We start from the raw sequence: 23,247 nt of genomic DNA on the forward strand, positions 1-23,247 counted from the left end.
GCCTCTAACAAATTGAGCATAATGGCAAAAGAGCAGTGGTACTAATATTCAGAAGAACACTATCTCAAAAATGCAATTCAGTGACAGTAGTATATTGAAGTTTAAGAAATACTGTTTAGTTGCAGAGTATGGTTTGTTATATTTAGCTTCAACTCATACCTGTGTTAACCTTTGCCATTCTGAATAATAATTTGTATACCCACCAAAGACATTCAGATGATTTTTGTTTTCTAGGATTAAGTGGCAGATTTGTAACCCACCTTCCTCTTGACATTCTATCTTGGTGGGGTTTCTTATTTACTTTTTTACCCATCCAAATTCCTGGATATCACTTATGTGGTCTATGTCAACATTATTCATCAGCCGTGATATTTTAGCTTAGTGAGAACAATGGATTTAGTACACTTCACTTGCATAGTAATATATCATCTTAATACATATCAATGCAACAGGCTTTCAGCGGGACAATCCCAATTTCTGTGTCCTGTCTTGCCATCTCAACTTAGTCCTCGAAGGGAGCACATCATTAGATGCACTTGAGCTGTGAAGTGGCCTCCAGGACCATGCAGAGAACGTTTCAGCAGTGCTTTCTCCATGGTCCTCTAAGTCGGGGGCCAGCCGGGAGAATGTCTGTTAGCTTGGCGTGTTTGTTGCCAAGCTCAAACACCCACTTCCTAGGTAGACACACCCATTATGGGTTTCACCAGTGAGGCAAGTTGCATTGCTCGTGACACCCTTGAAGAAATACCCACCCGTCCAAATTGCATAGTTCCCAATGTTTACGGTATGCTTACAGGTTCATACGCTAAAGTAAGAATTCAAAGTGCATTTCAAAGTTAAGGCCATACTAGCCATCCTGGAAGCATAGCTGACATGAAGATTTTTTTCTTGGTATAGCTAATTTCACCAAAATTTTGACATTTGCTTTGAATTCTCACTTTAGTGAATAACCCTGTTATTTATTCATTTGCACCTCTGCCTTTCCATGCTAACCTTTTTGTGTGTTTATTACATAGGTCAATTTTTGTGTACCTCTGTTTGCATCGATCTCCACTTTTATGTTCCTTTATGATCCATCTTTATTGAGAGTGCCCATATCACACCATACGAATATCAAAGGAGATTTGTGTCAAAGATTGCTTTATCATGACTCAATAAAGTAGAGAATCTTTAGTTCCTTATCTCTTCAGGTGACATGGGCCACTGACCACCACTGATGTACTAACCTTTAGTATCTCTGTTTCAGTCTGTCTGTTTGTCTATCTGTAAAATAGGTTTGCAGGTAATGACAGCTCCATTTGTAAACATGGAAAGAAATTGAAAATGATATAATAAGGGTGCAATTGAGGATGCGTGTTGGTTGTATACAGCTTTGTATTTCTTTTTTTTTAATCTTCTTTTTATTGTATTAAGGCAAGAGAGAAAGGTGAAATACAGTTGAGGGCACGCAGGCCTCTAGAAGTAAACATTTGTAAATAAGACACACAGATGCGTCATGTACAGTAACATAGGTAATTCCAAAATTTGCATTTTAACTTAAGGGAGATCCAAAAGCACAGTGTATCTGTAGTGGGGTGGGCTATATCAAGCTACTTTTTTTGGTGTAGATCAGTTTATTTTAAGGTCATCAAATAAGCACAGCCGTTTTCCCTCGCAGGAGATATGGCGAACATTATGCAAACAGAATGGGAAACAGTAGGTTTTCGAATGACTCCTTATTTTTTAATCTGTCCTGGGGCTATGTGCCGTTCAATTACATAGCGCAGTTCCATGGCCAAACAGGTATGTTTAAAGGTAAGTATAAACGGGGGCTTACCAGTCCCCTGAGTATGGGTGCTGAGGTGGACCACTAAGGGTCTCTGGGCAGTATATCTAGTATCATGGGGAACAGGTGTATAGTGACATATATATATATATATATATATGTCTGTTTGCTCTGCGTTCGTTTGTGTCATTCGTTAAGTCGTCATGTTCTATCTGCTACTGGCTTACTAAGGGTTGATTGAGCGCTCTCTTGAGCGAATGGTATAGATCTGCATTATGCATTGTAGTTTTACCATAGGCTGTGCTATGATGCTCAGAGGCAGTTGTGTGAGGTGAATGTAGCCATTGATATTGAGGTTGTTGCCAGTCTTGGGGGTCATTATGTGGGACATTATGTGGGTTGTTTTCCCAGTGTGTTCTATCTCGGGGGGACCCCCTCACGCCCTTAATGACTTGTCTTTTGTGTGTTTGTTTTTCATGTTGTGTTTCCTTTTGGAAAGCATTGGGAGGCTATTGCGCATGTGTGGCAAAACGCTGCGCTCAACCTCACCAATAAGCATCTCTTCACAGAGATGCATTGCATCAATGCATCTCTGTGGGGAGCGTTCAGCGCCTCCATGCAGAGCGTGGACTAGGAAGCAGCTCTAGTGGCCGTCTGAGTGACTGTCACTAGAGATGTTACTAGGCAGCAATGTAAACATTGCTTTTTCTCTGAAAAGGTAGCATTTACAGTGCTCAGCTTACAGGGAAAGGTTATAGACACCAGAATCACTACATTAAACTGTAGTAGTTCTGGTGACTATAGTGTCCCTTTAATACAAAGTCTTTCTCTCACCAGTCGACTCTAAATTACAGGGAGAACAGGAGACACAACTGAAGATGTACTTTGTGTCTTTCTCCCCCAAGCCCATTTTATGTGTCTTTTAGCCCCAACCCCTTTGTCTGTTTCTCCCCTTCCCCAGCCCTTCTGTTAGTCTCTTTCCCAACAGCTTCTGTGTGTCTCATTCTCCCCAGCCCCCAGCCCCCAGCCCCTCTTTTTTTGTCTGTCTCAGCTTCTCTGTGTGTCTCCTGTTCCCCTTTCCCAGCCCCTCTGTCTCTTTCTCCCCAGACCCCTCTGTGTCTTTTTTCTCCCCAGACCCCTCTGTGTCTTTTTTCTCCCCAGCCTCTCCATGTGTATTTTTACTCCTCTGCCCCTCCATGTGTCTCATTACCCCGTAGCCCTCCACGTGTCTCATTCCACCCCCTCCAGCCTTACATGTGTATCATTACCCCGCCACCCCTCCATGCTTCTAAATCCATTCCCCAGACATCCACGTGTCTCAATCCATCCCACCAGGTGTCTCATTAGCTCCCTCAACCCCCCAGGTGTCTCATTAGCTCCCTAAGCCCCTCCATGTGTCTTATTAGACACCCAGCCCGCCATGTGTCTCATTCCACCCCCTCCAGCCTTACATGTGTCTCATCCTCTAGCATGTAAGCTCATTGAGCGAGGCCCTCAACCACTCTGTTCCTGTGCATCCATTTGTCTGGTTACAATTACGTATATGTTAGTCCACCCATTGTACAGGACTACGGAATTAGCTGGCAGTATATAAATAATAAAATAATATTAATAATAATAATTAGCCCTCCATGTTTCTCAATCCATTCCCCTATCACTTCATGTGTCTCAATCCATTCCTCCAGCCTCCCATGTGTCTCATAACCCCCCTCCCCCCCAGCCCTCCATGTGTCTTATTAGCTCCCTTAGCCCCTCCATTTACAATAAACCTCCAAATTGAAATACAGGATAATACAGTTATAGTGCAGAATGCCACACAATTGGAAAGGATACCAAATATATTTTACTCAAACTTTTAATATTAACAGTTCAGGATCCTGAGGCATGGATGATGATGGGCAATGGTGCAATTAGAATGTTGATCTAATTTTCATCAACTTTATCTATTTAGTGTATGAAACTGGCAATACTAAAAATTAGGTGGGACTGACCCTTCAAGCCACTTTGCATCTTAAAGGAACACTATAGGGTCAGGAACACAAACACGTATTCCTGACCCTCTAGTGTTTAACACGCCATTTAGGTTGCTTGTCCCCCTTAGCTCCCCTATAAAAGTTTAAAACTCACCTTATTTCCAGCGCCGTGTGGGTCCGCCGGCACTGGCTCTGCGCCCTTTGTGGCATCATCAAAATGGCCGATTTTTAGCTAATTCAATGCTTAAAATCGGCACAGGAGCGGGGCCAAATATTGTTTTGATCAATCAGCACCTCCTCATAGAGATGCATTGAATAAATGTATCTCTATGAGGAAAATTCAGCGTCTCCATGAAGATCATGGGGACGCTGAACATTAGGGCTCCTTTTTCGGCAGCCCTGACCCAGGAAGTACCTCCAGTGGCCATCTAAGGAGTGGAGGTGTCCTTAGAGGCCATTTTCTCTGAAAAGGCAGTGTTTGCATGAAAAAAGCCCGAAGGGAACTATTATACTCACCAGAACAACTACATTAAGCTGTAGTTGTTCTGGTGACTATAGTGTCCCTTTAACATACAAAAATATGATAAGCACATTCAATAATACAGCACTTTGATGCACACTCGTTGTAAGTTTTGGGCAAGTTGGCCATTTGGACCCTGTCTGAGGGACTCAGCTTCCCCAAATAATGTAAGTTACTGCTACTATATAACATAATACTGTGCTTATCACTCCTTATTATAATAAACCATGAACAGTACTAATGCTTACATCTTAACTGGGTAATGTTGCCTATCCTTTACCTTCTGAAGATCTGGAAACTGTTTGTATAAGATTCTGACATGCGTTCAATTCTGCCTTTACTTACAAAACACAACGTAATATTCAGATCTGTCTGCTGGGAAGTTCTCTAAATCATACAAAGCAGAACCAAACACATTCATAGTCCATTAACTTCATTAAAACTTTGAAAGCTTCTCACTTGCTTCTCACAACTTCTGCTTCCTTCTCTTCCCATCTACATCTGAAAGATCAGTAATCTCAATTTACTGGTAAAATATCATTCTTTACCTAGTTAGTATCTCTAAACCCACAGCTGATTTCCTTATTCAGAATTTTAAGAGGTTTGTATGAATCATGAGCAATTGCTCCTAATCTACTGTCAGAGCTACATGTTCAGCTACAATGTCAATCAAACAGGGATCTGAGCTTAAACCGATTTGGCAAGACATTGCTGGGTATAAAGAACAAAAAGATGTCCTTTGTACGGGACAGAGGACACATGTGCTGAAAACACAACTATCCTGGCTAAATATAAACATATGGTCACCCCAGTAATTCCCTACTCTTGAAAATGTTAGAGTATCTAAATTGTTAGCAGACAAACAATTGGATTATCAAGATTATTTGGATCTTGATAATAAAGGAAGCATAATAAAAATCTATGTGTTGTAACAAGAAAGATACAATGAACTTTTCTCTTATTTAATATTAGAGGAACACTATAGTCACCTAAATTACTTTAGCTAAATAAAGCAGTTTTAGTGTATAGATCATTCCCCTGCAATTTCACTGCTCAATTCTCTGCCATTTAGGAGTTAAATCACTTTGTTTCTGTTTATGCAGCCCTAGCCACACCTCCCCTGGCTATGACTGACAGAGCCTGCATGAAAAAAAAAAAACTGGTTTCACTTTCAAACAGATGTAATTTACCTTAAATAATTGTATCTCAATCTCTAAATTGAACTTTAATCACATACAGGAGGCTCTTGCAGGGTCTAGCAAGCTATTAACATAGCAGGGGATAAGAAAATCTTAATTAAACAGAACTTGAAATAAAGAAAGCCTAAATAGGGCTCTCTTTACAGGAAGTGTTTATGGAAGGCTGTGCAAGTCACATGCAGGGAGGTGTGACTAGGGTTCATAAACAAAGGGATTTAACTCCTAAATGGCAGAGGATTGAGCAGTGAGGCTGCAGGGGCATGTTCTATATATACACCAAAACTGCTTCATGAAGCTAAAGTTGTTCAGGTGACTATAGTGTCCTTTTAATTATTAATTTACTAATTGTGCCCTGGACTCTAGATATTGTTGTTATTATTATTGTCTACTTGAGTGGACCTTATTTTGTAGGCTGCAAAATGACTAAAAGACACATTGATCCCACTGGAAACAGAACATGTTCTGTTGAAGTACGATCAAGTTCTATAGCTGAATCCTTTAGAGGGATTCTAAGCATCATAAATTGTACAGCTTCGAGAAGAGGTTGTGTGGTGTGTTCCAGATTGGCAAGAAACCAACCTCTTCTGGTAATGCAGAATTTACACTTCTGAATTACCAATATCATCAATGCCATGCCTGATGTATATTTATATTTATATGTATGTAATGAAATAGCTGCCATTTCAAAGTGTGTATTTGACCATTATCTTAATTTAGTTGGCAAAAAAATTACAAAGCAAAAATACATTTAAAACCTTTTACCACTTTTTCTGACTTCTTAATGAACACTCCAAGCACCATAACCACTACAGCAGAATGTAAGGCTTGTTCGTTGACTGAGTGCAGTCAGCTGATGCTCTGAGCCAATCAACTGGCCATTTACTTCAGGGTTTAGCTCAGAAGAGCTAACAGATGCTTTTCGCTGGAGCTTTGGGTTCTCCTGGAGGCTTGGAGAAGGTGTGTTCCTTTAAATGACACTCAACTATTTTAAAGTTTTTCTAAAGCAAGAAGATAGAAACACACAACAAAATGTGGATAATGAATATTCCGCTTGGAATTATTTATTTCTTAATTCGGGTCTGCTTCTCATTTCCTCAATGTGAGGCGCTTCCCGACTCCATTTCATCTGACTGGAGAGAGCCAGTAGTGCAGTGCTTAGCTCTTCGTCTGAGAGCTATTATCTGAGAGCTGTCAACCAGTGGGTTAGCTGTGCACTGCAGGTCTTATTTCAGGACAGCTAACGAAAGTTGTTGGATGTGCTGGAGTTGGGGCGCACTTCACATAAGGGAAATGAAAAGCGGATGATGGATGCAGTGAATGCAGAGAGCAGAGTCAGGGTAAGAAGTCAAACCATTCTAAAAAGGATAGGATTCCATTGGGAGACTCTAGGGCACTCCTGGCACCATAACCATTTTAGTTATTATGGTACCTGAAGTGTACCTTTAATAATAAAGACCAGGGAATAAATATGTCTATAAACCTAGTGTACGGTTTTTATAAGCAGTAAAAAGAAATTAGGAAAAAAAGGAAACAAAATAGCCAATATTACGGTGGAACAGATTACTAAACCTGGAGCGGGAGGCGGAGCAACATGAATCAGCGAATTACATCATTACCTGAACACCATGAATACAAAAATATTACATACATATATACTGACAACACACACATGCATAACATGTGGAACATACAGTCATACTGACATTGTACACATACAGGAACACTGACATTCTATGATGTACAAACACAAAAATGTTGATACATATTCACACTGCACACACAATACACAGTAATATTGCGCACAGAAAAACACTCACATGCATTCATTTAACAATGCTCTACACAAAGAATCCCTCACATGCACGGATATTGCAAAATCTATATTTTTGTATTTATTCAAAGAAGCCACTTGGCTGTTATAACGAATGACATTAAATTATGATAATCAGTAACGATGTGTGAGTGGACATAGAGGGGGAGTCACTTCTAAGTTTTGCACAGGACACCAGATGTAGATGTAACTTAATAGTATCACAGACTCTTGTAAAACATTTCTGAATAAAATTACACAGGCAATTCAAACTTGTATCACATCTCATCAAGGCTTAAGATATGCTACCTTGCAATTGATGCCGGGTAGGAATTTAGTGGAGACCATCTTTTTCATACATCTGTTCACGAATTTCAAAATCAAGACCTGGATCAGGTTTGGATATCAAGCATGTTTTACTTACACGTTTCAAATCAATACCAAGATAAAATTAACGACAAGTGAAAAAATGAGCATCCACAGAGTAGGGCATGAACCCAGATGCAGAATGGAATGTAAACATCTACTGACCTTTAATGAGAATTTAAGTTGTTAGGAGACCTGTATATCCAGAAATTAATGAAATGTCTGCAAGTAGTGCCACAAGTATGTTTTATAATTCTGCATCTTTCACAAATCCTTAGAATTTATTTATTATAGATAATAGTTGTAATTATTTTTTGCCTGCTGTCTACAAAAAAAAATATTTTGGGATTTAAAACGTTTGTAAATTATATAAATTGTTGGACTGTTTAAATTTTATGAAATAAGTTATTAAAATGTCAATTTAAGCACCATAATCACTGCAGTTAATTGTTAATATATAAAGGCTGTGAGTGCCATCTCCTGTTTATTGTCAAATAATTTAGGAGCAGTGTAATAAAAACACTGTTTATTCTACCAGTAAGGCTGTAATCTAATAAAAGTTATGACATTAATATTCCTTACAATCTTTAGTATTATATTAAATTAAATATTAATCACCTTAAGTACCAAGAATTTAAATCGAGTTTACACCCCTTTACTCCTTGATTATAATTATTTATTAAACGAGGCTAAATAAATGCTAAGAGCACACCATACCCATAGTGGGTAAATTACCTTCCCTGTGGTCAATTCCAATGCTTAAGACGTAATTGTACCTATTTAATTGATTCCTGAAGCCAGGTGGATTTACACTTTGATGAATTTAACTCCAAGTGGTCTAAACAAGTTTATGTGTTCCTCTGTGTTCTTTTGAATATTTATTGCACGAGAAGTCGCTATTCAAAGGAACACTATTGAGTTTGGAATACATAACTATATTCCTAACACTGCTGTAGTCATCTGGTCCCATACGCGAGGAAACGTCCTGCTGCTATCACCAATTGTAGCGGAGCTCCTTTACTCAGGCTGAGTACTTACAATAGTTCAGCTTCCTTGTTGCCAGGGAACTTTGGAGCACTTCAGTCCAAGTCGCTGGACTGGGGTCTTTGGGAACCTCTCTCCTTCCAAGCAGGTATTCTCCCCTCTGTCCGTGCCTCCTCTGTTACCTCCCAGGCTGGTATTTGACCCTCTGACTGTGCCTCCTTATCCCAGTCAGGTATTGACCTCTGTGCCTCCTTCTCTCAAGCAGGTACCAATCCCTCTGCCTGCACTGCCTCCAACTAGTGCTTGTAGAAAAGCACTTGCGGCTCTCAGGTCTTGCTCATTCTCAACAAGTCCCAAGGGCCAGTGCAACCAGCAAGCAGGTTAAAAATTATGTTGCTGGTATGCCCAAACTAGCCACACAGGACACACAGTTCCCAATAGAACTAGCACACACAACTTTATTTTGGACAAAGTTTAGCCTTTGGTGACTTGTCCTTAAACCTGTTGTGAAATGCACAAGTAACTTTAAAGTACTAAAATGTTGAGATAACCAGCAATAATCAACATAAAAATAATAATACATTTATCGAAAGGTTTGGGAAGACAAAAACTAGTGGGGAATATGTATTTTAATGCATAAGCCACAATTGCAAATTAACAAGTCTTGCTATTGAGGTAACTCATGTAACCAACAGGTTACGTAGTTACATAGCTAAAAAGAGACATGTGTCCATCAAGTTCAGAAGTGGTGCTGCACATAGTTTTTGTAGACTCATTTACAACCAGGAGATTATACAAGACATTTTCTAAATAACATTCCAATACACACAATGCACCTATGATGAGCACAGGGTGATCTAAACATAAGAGCCATCTGAGGACCTACACAAAGTGTCAGACATATGCTCCAAATGATGATTACCGTCACAGTCGCTATTTGTTTATATACCCAAATGTTTTTTGTATTTATTGTAATGAGTCATTATTGGCACAGTGCTTGTTTTAAAAAGTTTTTACCTTAAATGTTATACTAAATTGGGAATGTATCAATTAATTAATCAAGTAACAATCATTTGTATATTGTATTTTGTACTGTTTAAACCAGGGGTCCTCAAACTCTGGCCCCCCAGATGTTGCTGAACTACAACTCCCATGATTCTCTGGCTATCTATGTAATTCAAAGAATCATGGGAGTTGTAGTTCAGCAACATCTGGGGGGCCAGAGTTTGAGGACCCATGGTTTAAACAAACATGCATACAAAAACTTACATTAATTGTATTGGAAACATAGTCTGTTTGAATATAACAGAGCATATTCTGTGCATATTCCCACTAGTCTAAATTTTTTATCAATTCATCCATGTGAAGTTTAGGTGTTCCAAATAGAGAATATCATTTATAAGAACTTAAAGGGACACCAGTAAGCACCAGAACCACTACAGCATCATATAGCAGTTATTTTGCAAGGAGCATGATCCCGGCAGACTGACAATTGTAACCACTCCCTCATCTGAAAAGGTAGTCAGGATTATTCACAAAAGTGATAATTGCTGTGAATTAAGAGTGACTCCAAAGTGAATTTCAATTTTAAGACCATAGTACCACAACTGGTAGCATAGCTGACTTGGAGAATTATCTCCAGTTCAGCTGTTGTGCCATTCAATTTAAAATTCTCTTTGAACTCACTTTGAATCCCCAACAATTCTTTTTTTTTTTTCTCTTTTTTTTTTCTTCTTTTTTTTGCGTCAGATATTGGGATCGCTTTATGTCATTGCCCAATAACATTATCAAAAATCCCATATCATCATATGCTTAAACTAATCCAAATAAGAAAAGAAAAAAAGAGCAGAAAAAGGAAAGAAAAGAAAGACGAAAGGAAAAGAAAACAAAGAAAGAAAAAAAAGAGGTTCTGCCAATACTTCTAACATTAGTGGTCTGCTAGCTTATCTTCAGTATGTCTTGACGAATTCTTGCTATGATGTTATCATACTATGGTGTTTCTACCCAATACATTCACCATAAATCCCATATCTTATCATAATGGTCTCTCTTCCCCTGAGTGGCGCAATGAACTTCTTCAAGTTCCCTCAAAGCTTCAACTCTAAAATCCATTGTTCTTTAGTCGGGATGCTAGATTTAAGCCAATACAACGGGATCATATCATTTGCCTCATTCAACTCAACAATATCTGTTTGTCATTCTCCTTGAAGGAAGCTGGCCAACCCAACAAAATCTTGGATGGGGACAACTGATCCAGTATTGGAAGAATTTTATAAATGACACTAAATACCTGTAGCCAATAGCTCCCAATAATTTTGCACTCCCACCATATGTGTTCCATATTCGCCCCCCTCTCGCCACATCTCCAACAGCCATCAGAAGCCAGTGCTCCATATTTTCCAAGTCGGTCCGGGGTATTATACCATCTGGTAACTCTTTTAAAAAAGATAATTTTCCTAGAAGTGCTCACCTGTGCCTTCATCCCCAACAATTCTTACTTTAGTGAATAACCATTAGTGTTTCCTCTGCTCTTTGGGCCACCTCTAGTGTTTATTGTTGAGAATTTAGAAGGAATTTTAAAATAAAGCAGTAGCAAAGTTTACATTTTTTCCAGCTCAGCCACTTAAAGACTTAAAGCAAAGCGGCACTGTCATGGCCGCATCCATTTTTTCTTAATCCCCCTCCCAACTCCACTAGATTTTATTGTCCCCCTAGTTACCCCCAAATGCCCCTAGGTCACCTATTTTACCTTTTTTAACTCTTTATTTCTTGCCCGGACCTAGGTCCTAGGCACCATCATCTTAATGTGGGCAGATGAAGGTCCTGTGGAACACGTCATCTGCCCACACTAGATAGCACTGTGAAATTCACAGCGTTTGGGCATTCGCAATTAAAAATTACAAAGAATAAATGACATACTTAATTTCAGTCTTTGTTCATATGCGTATTGAAAGGAGGGAGCTACTGGCTTGCAACTTCCTTCTTGTGATATGTGAAAATAGAAGGTTCCCGAAGGCCGGGAGACACTAGGTCCTTAATTTAATTGAATAGCCCCCCACTGCGGGGCACGGGTGGGGGCTGGGGGAGGGTCGGGGGGGGGGGCACTATGTTCACCCTGTTAATTATTTGAATAGGTGCCCCACCATGGGGCACTTTTGTTGGATTTGGGGGAGGGGGGTCTTGGTTTTTTTAAGCAGCCACCGGTTGCTCCCTGTTTAGTAGACATAATGAGTAGGGACAAGAGGGAGATTATAATTTTTACTTAGTATTAGTAAAGTTGGCTGAAAGACCAACTATAGTCTTTCAGCTTTTTAGTAGATAGCTCCCTAATACTGTGGGAATTAGGAGGTTTTGTACTAAGCGACTGCAAGATGCAGCCGCGGCATGAATAGGATCAGAATTTAATTTATTCAAACACGAATGGTCAAACTGTAGGCATTCGGTTCACACGAAATTTGGGAATAGTGAAAGGAGGCAGTGCGAGATCACGAAGAAGAGTGAGTATTGTGAGAAAATGTCTTTGATACAGGAAATGGAGCTGATTGAAGCACCTCCTTTGGTGAAAGAAGGTCAAGCGTAGGAAAAATACATAAGATAAAGTAGTGTCTACTTTATCTAATGTTTTTTTTTTTTAAAAAAAACTAGATCATAAAGGAAAAAAAGAACAGATCTGAGAGAGGAAGATAAGAGGAAACATTAGGAGAAAGGTAAGTTCCGCATGACAGTGCTGCTTTAAATTTAATATTTACTTTGAATTCTTGACAATCCCTACTTTGGTGAAAAATCCTGACAGAATTCTCTGTGTTCCAGTTATTATCCAGTAACTAATTTAGTGACTCACTTTTATATCATGAGTTTTGTATAATATAAAACAGATCTCTTTAACTTGGCAACTGTGTGTCCACAGGGATGGTAGAATCAGGTTCATGATGTTCTTTAACACCATTCTAATCTAGCTGTGGCCCTTTACTGTATCTGCACATTGCAAACCCTTTAAAACCTTTTGAGCAAGAGTTACAAAAGAGAAACACAGTGTTAAAGGGAAACTATAATCACCAAAACAACTTTAGCTTAATGAAGCAGTTTTGGTGTATAAATCATGCCCCCGTAGTCTAAACTAGAAGTATTGAAAGTTGTCTAGAAATGACAAATGCTATGCCAAAACAGCATTTTGTTGACAAATATTTTCCCAGCTTAACTATTTTGTCTACAATTTGCAATTCCCTTGCCAATTCTCTACAAGTCACAGTATAGTGAATAACCCTGAGTATATCTTTAAAAAACATGTAAAAAAAAAAAAAACCAGCTACACCATTATCCATAACTATATAGCATACCTGCGCTAGGGAACTCTGGCAGTAAGGAGCACAGTGACACTAACACACTGGGCTCCATCACTTGAAATGTTTCTTATGTTCACAGCTGTTATGTTAAACCAATGCACACTTCTCTTTTTTTGTCCACAATGTTTGGAATGTTGAAATTACGCCACATTCATTACTGCAACCTGTAAATTGGAAACAGTAACTACAGAAAAAAGAAAGCCAAAAGAAAAAAAGTACACAAGTAAAAGAAATGATATAACAAGACCTATGCGTGTGCTTCGAAATTATACAAAAATTGCATGGAAAATGGATATCACAATAAAGATTGTAAAAAATCCAACATCAAATCATGCAAAAAAAGTGAAAGTAATGACATTATTGTGGAAAACAAATCGAAGGGTTTACTCACTTGTGAAGAAGTAACCATCAAATTGTAGATTTTAGGTCAATATTAGAAAAACAGATTACTTGGATAGCTAGTCTGATTTGCCTATTTTTGCGAGAAAACTGCCTTACAACTACAAGTTTATTTATAGGGTAACGCCAACCTTTCATAGGCATTGTCAGACATGTTATGCCAGAAAATATTAATATTAATACATTACACACAATGCAGGTGTCACATCCATTCTTTGAGCTATAATATAGTGGAGTAAATATTTTATTTTTGCAAATCATTCTTAAGCTCTTAAAGGGACACTCCAGGCACCCAGAGCACTTCTACTCATTGGAGTGGTCTGGGTGCCAACTTCCACTACTCCTAACCCTGTAAGTGTAATTATTGCAGACAGCCACTAGAGGTCTCTTCCTGCTCTATAGCACAGGAAACTTGTGCTAGAGCGTCGCTGGACGTCCTCACGCTGTGTGAGGACCTCCAGCGTCGCTCAAATCCCCATAGGAAAGCATTGAAATTCGTTTTCAATGCTTTCCTATGGGGAGACCTAATGCGCATGCGCGGAATTGCCACGCATGCGCATTAGGTCTCCTCGGCCGGTGGGCGGGTTCAGTCTCGCCCGCCGGCCGACGGAGCCAGTAGGAGGAGCGGCGCGGAGGAAGAGACAGCAGCGAGGGACAGGCGCCATGCTTGCTCTGCTGAAGTTGCTTCTTTTGTGGATAGGGGCACTGTACGGGTACTAGCGTTGCCCCCCCTTTGTAATCCAAATGAACTGTGTCTCCGAGCTGCTTTACCTCGCACTAGGACGCCATCCCACCGCTTGCCACCAGTGTAACGGATCGCCTGGCACCCCGACTGGGTACCTCCGTTTAAGGATGCTCCTAGCATTTCCTGAGGACTCCAAGCACTCTGGCAGACACCACAATCACCGTATTGGAGAAGCATATGAATCCTCTCAAGCCTCTGAATGCTGTAGATAGTTGAATAGGAACCATACGAATAGGTTTTCAATCCTAGCAGTCAAACTGGAACAGCATACAATAAATCCTCCCCCAATAATGAGACGACACTTCATTTTGAGGGTAAAACAGGAACTCTGGACTGGCACATCCAGCCTGGCTTTTATTATAAGAGTACACATACAGGCCACACCCAGGGGGAGGCATAAAATAACCAATAGTATCACGGGTGCAACCCACACATCCCCTCCCCTTAGTGTGACACATAATCCCATTATTCATACAGTTTAAAATATACTTTTTACACAATATTTATAACTTCAAAACCATACATCACATTCACATAAAATTACATATCCACAATCAATCCATTCAGGGGAACAACATATTAAAAAAAATGGCATGGATCAGACCAGGGGTTCAAAAGTTAGTAAAGTATCTTTTAAAACCCCTGTCAGCATGACTTTCCAGCTTAGACCAGTTACCTCCCACAATGCCTCACAATCCCTCCCCTCTGGCCTGGAGATAATTGGGGAAGGAATCTAATTATCTCCAAGGACAGAGGCAAACTCCATTACCCACATGGCAGACAAAAAGACAGTAAAAGACATAAAATTTACATACTGATACATTTAACACATAAAACACACATTTCTACATATCCCCAGTTTAACCGAACACATAAATACCTACATAATATTTAAGACAGTATTACTGTGATATGTTACAAAGTCTTAAAGGGACATTATTCCCAAACGTCCCAATATGTCCACGGATGATTCTAAAAGGGCCAGCAGCAGCAATATAAACTAAAACATGCCCAAATATAGTTCAAACGTACCAATTTTCCAGGGGCCATAGTCAGCAGGTAGGAGGCAGGCAGCCAGGCCCCTCCAATGTCCCGTGGCGAGGCGGTTTCCGCCACAGGCCACATGAATGAAATAGGCTGAGAATCATGGGAGTTGTAGTTCAGCAACATCTGGACAGCCAGAATTTGGGGAAGCCTGCTAGCATGTAAGCTCATTGAGCAGGGCCCTAAACCTTTCTGTTCCTGTGCGTCCAACTTGTCTGCTTACAATTAAGTGTTCGTACATCCATTGTACAGTGCTGAAGAACTTGTTGGCGTTTTATAAATAATAATAAGTCTGTGCAAAAACTGGTTTCAGTCATTGTTTATATCCAAGCCATATCCAAGCCCATTTAAATACATTGTGTTTATTTTTGTCTTCAAAATCTGACAGCGAATATAATATCTGAAATATTTTGATGTTTCAAACAATGGAGACATTAACACATATATACTTTTGAGTTGTACACATGATTTCATGTAGTGAAATCTTTTATATGCACTCTAGTTTCCCTTTAAATAGATTGACTGTAGCAGTAAGGCACAGTGGGGGTAACTGTCATTCAGAATATGCTGCTGTTTCTACCTTTATCTGTGCTGGGACTGCAAATAGCACTGAGTGACAGCAACACAAGAGAGATAGCACCTGTTATACGTGTACTAATTAAAGATTTAGTGCTGCAAGGAGAGAAGATACATACTTGGTCTGTCGGAGAGTGATTGCGCTGGGGGTATGGTATTGTGTTAGCACTTTGCAATGTAAACATTTGCCTTCAGTCTTCCTTACAATGTTCTCAATATGTTAATATGTAATTATATAAACCGGTAGTGACTGTGGAAGGAGTCAGCTTGCCATCCCTTAGTGTGAAAAAGGGGAAGAAAAGTTACGTAGTCTAGTTTACAAGAACATAAGCTTTGAATATTATTAGTTTTACTTAAAATGCACCTGTCATGAAAAAAATATGATATTGTTAAATACAACCTCATGTTAATTAAGCAATGTTATAGTCATATTGGTAGCAATTTGATACTTTTTTTTACCACTGTGCTGTTAGCCACCATGGTCACCTGATAAACCTGAAAATTCTGACTACCTCATCTGGTAGCCACCACCCATGCAATTTGTTTGGCATAGTACTATGCTTTGCACTAGGTGCTGGGCCAGCAGATATTTTCTACCTTTAGCCTTTCCACTGGCTAGTGGTAAGACTGTGATAGTGAGGATAGTGATAGTGTATTATTATTCCCAACAGACTGCTAAAGGGAAAGAGGTGAAGTTGGTACCGGGACAAACTGTGCCGAAGCCGGCAGGTCAAGATCCCAGGAATTACTTCTTTGCGGTCTGGAGCTCAGTAATCAGTCAGAGTGCAGGGATCATAGCCACCTGCAGAGGCCTATGGGGGGAGACGGGGGATCATCACACATACATCTCAGGGCTCTATGCAGTTGCCCCAATCAGAAATTCTTTGGGTGTCAAGTAGATTGTCAAGATGGAAAGTAGATTGGGTTACTGTTTTATTATCTTGGGCAAGTAGATTTGTTTTTTATGTGTGCACACCCCTGTGGGATTATTATTATTTTATTATTTATATAGCGCCATCAGATTCTGTAGTGCTGTACAATGAGTGGACTAACAGACATGTAATTGTAACCAGACAACTGGACGTACAGGAACAGAGAGGTGGAGGGCCCTGCTCAATGGGCTTACATGCTAGAGGGAGTGGGGTATAGTGACACAAAGGGTAAAAATAGGGGTACAAAGTAGGTTGTTAGAAAATTATTCAGGGCTTAGTAGGTGTATGTAGGATTATGATGTACTGTCTGAAGATGATAACCCTGCTTTACAAGAGGGAAGTATAAACTCCGTGTTGCCATGCAAAGTTTTTCTAGTTACCTGCTCAATACTAGGAACTTATTTTACCCTTTAACTTGCTACACACAGTGAAGGTAATGAGTGAGTTTGTGAGAGGCTAGAGTTATTTTGTCTTAGTGAGAATTGAGACCCCCCCCCCCCAAAAAATATTTCCATACAGAGGACCCCCATTACCTTGTAATCACTCTAATTTCTAATGTTAAGAAAAGTCATTTGGTATTTAGAAAACTCTACACTATAGTTGAAAGCAAGACATATGTCCATGCACTCACATGTTTTCCAATTCAATGCCCGTTTTGAGGAGGATAACATACAAGAATAAAAATACAGTAGTGTTCTGGTAATGGGCATATCTTGACTTTGCTTTCACTTACATTTAGGTGTTAGGGTGGTCTATAAGTCACCCAAACTATAAATGTGTGTAAAATGAATGCTGCACTCTGCAAGACATTCTGTGACTGTAACATATTGTTTCCCACATTATTTATATTAAGACTAAAATATATATTAAATTATGTAACAGTTGGTGGAAGTATGGATTTTCGTTAATAATTCTTGAAATGTTTGATTAGTATATAATAGATATTAGAGAATGGTTACTAGATAAATAAGTAATGTGTATGTAGCTAGTGAGGCAGTCTGAATTAGAGTGGTAAATAATTATTTATAGAAAATACCTAAAATGTACAAGTGCCGACAACAGAAGTGCAGGATAGCATTAATGCCAACTATGTGATCGATTAATATTATGGCATCCACTACCCACGATAAACGCTTGGCATTTGCAGCAGTGGTATACTAGCAAAGAAGACAAGTGGAGTAGAAGAACAAGATTCTGTCATACAGGCAGTGCCATTGCTATATAAGGGTGAAAGATAACTCGGTGTATTTGGCATCAGATCATTCTGGCTGGAATACTCAGGATACGGCTCTTGTTGATACTGTAATAGTACAGAGTGAAGAAGACATGATGACAAAATAATAGCTGTTGAGAAGAAAATCTGGGTAGGAAAAAGGTTTCAACTTGCTCATGTGATCTCTTTGTTCATGTCCTTCATGGTGTGTTAACATATTCATATTTTTAATCACCTTCTAATGAAATACATGGTTATTTTACTCATCGTTTTGACTATTAGTTTGTCTGTATCCTATTTCCAAATTATTTGTTTGAATTTAATCATAAGCTGTAGCAGAAAGTAGGCTAAATATTCAATGAATAAGAAGCAACCTTCCTGGTCTCAAGCTGTTTTGAAAGTGTAGCTTTAAATGTGGATATTAACGTTTGGAAAACTGTGACATCTCTGTCAACATCTTCAAAACTTTGTCTTTGTTACTTCAAACTGTTTCAATTAAATCCAGAGGTCAATCAAGTGCACAGCTATGCTTCTAAGACAGGGGTCCCCAAAATGTCCATCCCCTAATGTTCCTAAACTATAACTTCCTTGATATAACACAAACAAATTAGGTGGAGCAAATAAAATACTTTCCTCTCTTCTTAGTATATCCAGCAATGCATACACATATTTTGATTTCATGAAACACACTCACAAGCGTAGAGCCATATACTAGACCTGGCTCTGGTGTGGAAATCCTTAGGATCTTTTTGGGTGATACAAATCCCCATGCAGATATCTGGAGGTCTGGAGGTGTTCAAATATTCTCCCCAAAATCAATTGCAGAAATAAAATTGGGTCAAAGAATTTATTAGATTAAAAAAAACAATGGATAAAATAAACGGAAAATTAACTCTTAATAATGTCCAGAAAAGTACCAAAACGTGTGTCGCCGGGTGTGGATAATGTTGCCAAGTCCTTTCTTTCCTTATATATGGCTTATTCTTCTTTTCACAGTCTTTTTTTCCCCTGGTTCAACGCATCCAGTAAAACAGGAAGAACACTTCTATAGACAGGTGGAACACATATATAATGCTCCACCTAATTTGTTTGTGTTATATATGATTTAAGGTGTAGCTATAGGGGATACCTCACAGGTGTTTTGAGCTTTCTACTATCATTGGATATATCACTTGTGTTTGTTTCTATAACTTCCTTGATGCCGTGGTGTTATGGTACCTCCTGTGGCGCGCGCATTTCCAGCACTTCAGCATTCAGCCTCTTGCGCTCCTCTCATGTTCCAACATTGTGACACCTCGTTCTGACGTCATTCATGACATGGAACGCTTACACTGTGCAAGTCAGGATAGAAGATTCTTTAATCAGATAGGAGTACACTTTGAAATGTTACCGCAAACCTTTCCATCTGAACTAATATCGTTTGTATGTTTGATTATCCTAGCTTGGTTAATGATGTCATTAGGGAATACTTTAATAGTTTTGCCATAGTTTATCGAGATTAAATTCTCATAAACTCTCCTGATTTTGAGACACCATTCCCATGTATGTACCGCTCTTCAAACACTTCTCAAGATTGGGTTATTTTGAAAACTCAAATAGTGCTTATTCAGTCAGTCTAGTGTTCATTTCCTTGGGTACATTATTTCAGAAGAAGGGTTCCAGATGGACCCAAACAAATTAAAAACCGTACTGCATTGGCCCCTACCGCTTGGGATAAAGGTTATCCAGGGATTTGTGGGTTTTGCCATTTATAATTGCAAGTTTTTTCAGAGCTTTTCTTAAAAAAAAAAAAAAAAAAAAAAGGTGTTGATTCTTGACACTGGTCTAAAGAAGCTTAGCAAGTTTTTGATTCCTTGAATCAAGCATTTTCTTCTTCCCCAGTGCTCGTCCATCCTGATCCTCAGAAGCCATTTGTTTTGGATGTCCAAAATCGGCGTAAGGGCTGTGCTTTCAAAAAGCTCTTCTCCAGAAACTCCTCTTTATGCTTGTAGCTTCTTCTCCAAAGTATTGTCTCAAATAAAAAAGAATTGGTCATTTTTTCTGAGGGGCGTTCTGGAACTTTTTATTTATTTTATTTTTTATACATATTGTTTGATTTTCTACCCTTGTAATACATAGGATACCCCTAGGCCTAGAGGCTTAGAGAGACACTAGGAGAATATATGCATCTTACCACAGTTGTTGTTTATAACTATTATGAAAAGGATATATGAAGGGAATTTTTATACAGGTGGTCACTAACAAACATGTTATAGGGATACTATGTTGTTCGCACTGATAGATGTAATACACTAAACACATAGCTTACTGTATTAAATATGTAAGTTTATGCACAGATTTAGAAATTATAAAAAGAATAGACGGCAATAATATATAAGAGCTTGGTATACGTTTAAATAAATATAATTCATATTTTTACAATCCTTGTAATTTTTTTTATTTATTTTTTATGTCCTACCCATGGATTCCCCCCATGAAATACGCAGGACACTTAGAGGCATATTAAGATAATGTATGCACTTCATCACAGTTGTTGACTATAATTAATGGAAGGGGGAGAAAAGAAGAGAATCATATATAGGAGTCCACTAATAAACAGGTTATAGGGATACTTTGTTAAAGTTTGCACTGACAGGAGTAATACACTAAACACATAGCTTACTGTATTAAATATGTAAGGTTAGGCACAGATCTAGAAATCACATGTGAAGAAAAGACGGCACTAATAAACAATGGCTTGATATTTGTTTGAATTAATATCATTAATATTTCTACAACTCTTTTATGTATAAAGGTAAGAATTTTAAAGCTGCCAAGTTTTTTACATTTAGCACAATGTAGAAAGGAAGAGGGGTAAAGTAGAGGGATATATGGGAAAGGTAGGAATAAGATAAAAAAGGAAATGGGAAAGAGAGATATACTCACCTTATAGGTATAAGTTTGATAAGCTCATAGAGAATTAAGCAATAGAGAATGCAAGTTGCACAGATAATCGTTGACACATTTATTTAGGTCTATACCCTGACAATAAAACATATGATACCGCACTCAATGTTGGATGTAAAGCATAAAATTCTTATTTATTGTTCTGCCTATTCTCAGTCAGATATCTCTTAAATTCAGTAGAATATACACATATGGCAAAGAATAATGTATTACAAAAATATATTATTACTTATATGGTCACAACCATGTAACACCTTAGGTGATATGCCTAAACAAAAAATAATAAAATATCCCCAAAAAGACTGACTCATTAACCGGTGTTGATAGAGTAAACACACACTATATTATTATTATTATTATTATTATTATGATATTTATAGAGCGCCGTCAAATTTCGCAGCGCTTTACAATGGGTGGCCGAACAGACATGTAGTTGTAACCAGACAAGTTGGACACACAGGAACAGAGGGGTTGAGGGCCCTGCTCAATGAGCTTACATGCTAGAGGGAGTGTGGTAAAATGACACAAAAGGTAAGGATAGTATTAGACTAGTGACAGTTGCAGAAGAGGAATCAGTTGGGAGCTATTAACAGTTTAATTGATACGCTTTTATGAAGAAGTGGGTTTTTAACAATTTTTTGAAGGAGTGGAGACTGGGTGAGCATCTAACGGAGGAGGGAAGCGAGTTCCACAGGAACGGTGCAGCCCTCGAGAAATCTTGAAGGCGAGCATCAGAGGTGGGAGTACGGACAGAAGATAAACGTAAGTCTTCAGCAGATCGTAAGGGCCTAGACGGGACATACTTGTGTATAAGGGAGGATAGATAGGTGGGAGCAGCATTATGTAGAGATTTGAAAGCAAGAACCAGAATTTTAAATTGAGCTCTATATTTTATAGGAAGCCAATGTAGGGACTGACAGAAGGGTGAGGCATGGGAGGTGCGGGTGGACAGGAAGATGAGCCTCGCCGCCGCATTCATTATGGACTGTAACGGCGCAAGTTGGGAGCACGTAAGACCACTGAGAAGCGGATTACAGTAGTCAAGGCGAGAAAGGACAGTGGAATGGACCAACACCTTAGTCGTATCTGGCATTAAGTAGGGGCAGATGCACGCAATGTTTTTGAGATGGAAATGACAGGATTTGGCGATAGATTGAACATGAGGCTTGAAGGAGAGGTTGGAGTCAAAGAGAACACCTAGGCAGCGAGCCTGCGTGGTGGAGCTGATGGTAGCACCGTTGACTTGGAGGGAGACAGACACAGGAGTAACAACACTTGAGGGAGGAAAGACCAGAATTTCAGTTTTGGTCAAGTTTAGTTTAAAGAAGTGGGCAGCCATCCAGTCAGAAACAGCAGAGAGGCAGTCAGAGACACTAGTCAAGAGGGATGGGGAGAGATCAGGAGAGGACAGGTAGATTTGCATGTCATCTGCATAGAAATGATATTAGAAGCCAAAGGAGCTAATGAGTTTACCAAGGGAGGCAGTATAGATGGAGAACAGTAGGGAACCAAGGACTGAACCTTGGGGGACACCAACAGAGAGGAGTTGGGGAGAAAAAGCAGCGCTAGTGAAAGAAACACTGAAAGAGCGCTGGGAGAGGTAGGAGGAGCACCAGGAGAGAGCAATATCTTGTAGACCGATATTGCGGAGGATGAGAAGAAGCTGTTGATGATCAACAGTGTCAAAAGCCGCAGACAGGTCAAGGAGAATTAGGATAGAGTAGTGACCACAAGATTTTGCAGCGAGTAGATCATTGGATACTTTGGTCAGTGCCGTTTCCACAGAGTGCTTAGCGCGGAAACCAGACTGAAGTGGGTCTTGCAGAGAGTTGGACTCGAGGAAGTCTGTCAATCTCGCATACACAATTCTTCAAGGATCTTGGATGCAAAAGGCAGTAGCGAGATAGGACGATAGTTGGATGGGGAGTTAGGGTCAAGATTGGGCTTCTTTAGAATTGGGGTTACAGTTGCATGTTTGAAGGGCGATGGAAATATACCAGAGGAGAGAGAGAGATTGAGAATTTTAGTGAGAGGTGGAGAAAGAGAAGAAGACAGAGTATGGATGAGATGCGAGGGAATTGGATCTAGGGAGCAGGTGGTGGGGCGGGAGGACTGGAACAGAGTAGAAACCTCTTCCAATGTAGCGGGTGCGAATGAACATAGAACAGCAGAGGGAGTGAAGTTAGGGGAAGTATTGTAAGGGGAAGAAGAATGATGAGAGATCTCTTCTCTGATTGTAGAGATATTGTCAGTGAAGTGAGTTGCAAAGTTTGAGGCGGTCAAGTTAGTAGGTGGAGGAGGAATAGCAGGGCGAAGAAGAGAGTTAAATGTGTGAAATAGTCGTTTGGGTTCACGGGAGAGTGTGGTTATGAGGGTGTTGAAGTAATTAACTTTTGCAGAGGAAAGAGCCAAGCTGTATGAGCTCAGCATAA

The 23,247-nt window shown here is 39.4% G+C and overlaps 1 protein-coding gene across 6 annotated transcripts in view; it reads left to right on the forward strand.

Moving 5' to 3' along the window:
• MYPN (myopalladin) overlaps positions 1–23,247 on the forward strand; it is a 173,537-nt gene that overhangs the window by 49,745 nt on the left and 100,545 nt on the right. The gene's annotated exons all lie outside the window — the stretch shown is intronic.

Source organism: Pelobates fuscus, chromosome 10 (genome assembly GCF_036172605.1).
Source record: "Pelobates fuscus isolate aPelFus1 chromosome 10, aPelFus1.pri, whole genome shotgun sequence".
NCBI classification, from domain to species: Eukaryota; Metazoa; Chordata; class Amphibia; order Anura; family Pelobatidae; genus Pelobates; species Pelobates fuscus.